Here is a 4350-nt window from a genome sequence, read left to right on the forward strand (position 1 = left end):
TTAGTGTATAATATATATACACACTATAAGATTGCTATGCACTATTAGTGTGTATATATACACACTATAAGATTGCTATGCACTATGTGTGTGTATATATATACACACTGTAAGATTGCTATGCACTATGTGTGTATATATATACACACACTATAAGATTGCTATCTACTATTAGTGTATAATATATATATACACTATAAGATTGCTATGCACTATTAGTGTGTATATATACACACTATAAGATTGCTATGCACTATGTGTGTGTATATATATACACACTGTAAGATTGCTATGCACTATGTGTGTATATATATACACACACTATAAGATTGCTATCTACTATTAGTGTATAATATATATATACACTATAAGATTGCTATCTACTATTAGTGTATAATATATATATACACTATAAGATTGCTATGCACTATGTGTGTGTATATATATACACACTGTAAGATTGCTATGCACTATGTGTGTATATATATACACACACTATAAGATTGCTATCTACTATTAGTGTATAATATATATATACACTATAAGATTGCTGTCTACTATTAGTGTATAATATATATATACACTATAAGATTGCTATGCACTATGTGTGTATATATACACACTATAAGATTTCTATGTACTATTAGTGTGTATATATATACACTGTAAGATTGCTATCCACTATTAGCGTGGGTGTATATATATATATATACTCTATAAGATTGCTGTCCACTATTAGTGTGTGTGTATATATATACACACACAAACTGTAAGATTGCTGTCCACTATTAATGTGTGTATATATATATATATCACTACAAGATTGCTATCTGCTATGAGTGTATAATATATGTATGTACACTATAAGATTGCTATCCACTATTAGTGTATATATATATACACACACACTATAAGATTGCTATCCACTATTAGTGTGTATACATATATAAAAAAAAAAGACGAAATGCTTTATTCTTTGTTTAAAAAAAAAAAAAAGAAAATCCTCTGAAAGCCGGATACGGTGGCTCACGCCTGTCATCCTAGCACTTTGGGATGCTGAGGCATATATATACACACACACACACTATAAGATTGCTATTCACCATTAGTGTGTGTATATAGATCTATACATATATACACTAGGATTGCTATCCACTATTAGTGTGTGTGTGTGTATATATATAGAATCCAAATCAGCTGTCCTAGCTTGCTCCAGCACACCTGGACAGAACTAGGCAAGCCCCAGCCCATTCGACCTGCCATTTCTTATTTGCCGACGTTTCCTTAACAATCCCTGAGCAACTTCTTTTTCTTTCTTTGTTCTGTTCCCCTTACCCAATTAAAAAAGTTTTAAACTTGAGGCAGGAGAAAGGCGTGAACCCGGGAGGCGGAGCTTGCGGTGAGCTGGGATCGCACCACTGCACTCCAGCCTGGACCACAGAGCGAGACTCCGTCTCAAAAAAATAAAATAAAATAATAAAAATAAAGTCTTAAACTAATAGCCAGTTGGGTAAAGTGTAAAATGTGACGTCGTATTCCAGTCGATGGAAAGTGGACACAGCAGCAGGACAGATGCCTCAGGTTATAAATAACTCTGTCTCCTCTGTTCGGTGTGCTCTTGTGGCTGGACAGCTGTTGAAAAGCACACAAAGGAAAGCTCATCTTGCTGAGACAGATTATTTGTTCCTGTGTTAATTCTTTTTTGTGTGTGACACCAAAAACTTCATTTCCAACAATGCGTAAACCTGGAAAATCTGAGACAGGTGGGGACATAGCTTGTTTTTTGTTTGTTTGTTTTTTGTTTTTTGTTTTTCCTTTTGAGGGTGGGAGGGGTGGTTCGGAGTCTCGCTCTGTCTCCCAGGCTGGAGTGCAGTGACGCGATCTCGGCTCAAACTGCCACCTCTGCCTCCCGGATCCTGGTTCAAGCAATTCTCATGCCACAGCCTCCCGAGTAGCTGGGATGACAGGCACGCGCCACCACGCCTGGCTAATTTTTGCACTTTTTTAGTAGAGGCCAGGTTTCACCATGTTGGCCAGGCTGGTCTTGAACTCCTGACCTCAAATGATCCACCCGCCTCGGCCTCCCAAAGTGCTGGGATAACAGGCGTGAGCCACCGTGTCTGGCCACAACTTGGTTTTATACATTTTAGGGAGGCGGAGCTTGCAGTGAGCTGAGATCGTGCGACTGCACTCCAGCCTGGGCGACAGTGAGACTCGGTCTCAAAAATCAAAAAAGAAGTACAGGACGGGCGCAGCAGCTCGTATGTATATGTATGTGTATACACACACACACACACACAGTCTGTAACATTGCTATGCACTATTAGTGTGTGTGTATATACACACACTATAAGATTGCTATCAACGATTAGTGTCTATATATACATATATATATACTATAAGATTGCTGGCCAGGCACGGTAGCTCATGCCTGTCATCCCAGCACTTGGGAGGCCGAGACGGGCGGATCACGAGGTCAGGAGATCGAGACCATCCTGGCTAACACGGTGAAACCCCGTCTCTACTAAAAATACAAAAATTTTAGCCAGGCCTGGTGGCAGGTGCCTGTAATCCCAGCTACTCGGGAGGCTGAGGCAGGAGAATCGCTTGAACCCGCGAGGTGGAGCTTGCAGTGAGCTGAGATCGTGCCACTGCACTCCAGCGTAGGCGACAGAGCGAGACTCCGCTGCAAAAAAAAAAAATAGAAGCAAAACATTTGGTACATAGAGATGAGAACAAAAAATCCTAGGTACTACCAGATGGGGTAGGGAGAGGGGGCAAGGGTTGAAAAACTTACTATTAGGCCGGGTGCGGTGACTCACACCTGTAATCCCAGCGCTTTGGGAGGCCGATGCAGGTGGATCACCAGGTCAGGAGTTCAAGAGCAGCCTGACCAATAGGACGAAACCCTGTCTCCACTAAAAATACAAAAATGAGCTGGTTGTGGTGCCTGTCATCCCAGCTACTCGGGAGGCTGAGGCAGGAGAATCACGTGAACCCGGGAGGTGGAGGTTGCAGTGAGCCGAGATCGCGCCACTGCACTCCAGCCTGGGTGACAGGAGGGAAACTCCATCTCAAAAAGAAAAAAAAAAAAGAAAAAAGAAAAACTCACTGTTGCATACTATGTTCATTATCAGGGTAACCAGATCCTTCATACCGCAAACCTCAGCGTCACGCAATGCGTCCATGTAACAAACCTGCACATGTACCCAGACCTGAAATAAACGTTGAAGAAAGAAACACAGGAAAATGCTTTTAATTTCAGCTTTTCTCTCTTGTCTTCACTCGGTAGAGTGTAACAGAATAAGTCAAGATGAAACGCGGGCCGGGTGCAGTGCCTCAAGCCTGTCATCCCAGCACTTTGGGAGGCCGAGGCGGGCAGATCATGAGGCCGGGAGATCGAGACCATCCTGGCTAACACGGTGAAACCCCGTCTCTACTAAAAATACAAAAAACTAGCCGGGCGTGGTGGCGGGCGCCTGTAGTCCCAGCTACTCGGAAGGCTGAGGCAGGAGAATGGTGTGAACCCGGGAGGCGGAGCTTGCAGTGAGCCGAGATCCAGCCACTGCACTCCAGCCTGGGGGACAGAGCGAGACTCCGTCTCAAAAAAAAAACAAAAAAAATGAAATGCTTTATTGTTGAAAAAAAAAATAAGAAAATCCTCTGAAAGCCGGATCAGGTGGCTCACGCCTGTAATCCCAGCACTTTGGGAGGCTGTGGCGGGTGGATCACCTGAGGTCAGGAATTCGAGACCAGCCTGGTCAACGTGGTGAAACCCCGTCTCTACTAAACATGCAAAAATTAGCCAGGTGCAGTGGTGCATGACTGTAGTCTCAGCTACTCAGGAGGCTAAAGCAGGAGCATTGCGTGAACCCGGGAGGCGGAGGTTGCAGTGAGCCAAGACTCTGTCACTGCACTCCAGCCCGGGCAACAGAGCGAGACTCTGTCTCAAAAACAAAACAAAACAAAACAAAAAAGCCGGGCGTGGTGGCTCACGCCCGTTATCCCAGCACTCTGGGAGTTCAAGGCGGGTGGATCGCCTGAGGTCAGGAGTTCGAGACCAGCCTGGCCAACATGGTGAAACCCCATCTCTACTAAATATACAAAAATTAGCCGAGCCTGGTGGTGGGCACCTGTAATGCCAGGTACCCAGGAGGCTGAGGCGGGAGAATCACTTGAACTCGGGGGGCAGAGGTGGCAGCGAGCCGAGATCGCACCACTGCACTCCAGCCTGGGCGACAGAGTGAGACTCCGTCTCCAAACAAACAAACAAAAAATCCTCAGAGAATCCAGTCCTATGGACATGGAATATGGACAGAACTGGGGGTTCACAGAGTGCGGAAGACGGTC

This window comes from Rhinopithecus roxellana, chromosome 22 (assembly GCF_007565055.1).
Source record: "Rhinopithecus roxellana isolate Shanxi Qingling chromosome 22, ASM756505v1, whole genome shotgun sequence".
NCBI classification, from domain to species: Eukaryota; Metazoa; Chordata; class Mammalia; order Primates; family Cercopithecidae; genus Rhinopithecus; species Rhinopithecus roxellana.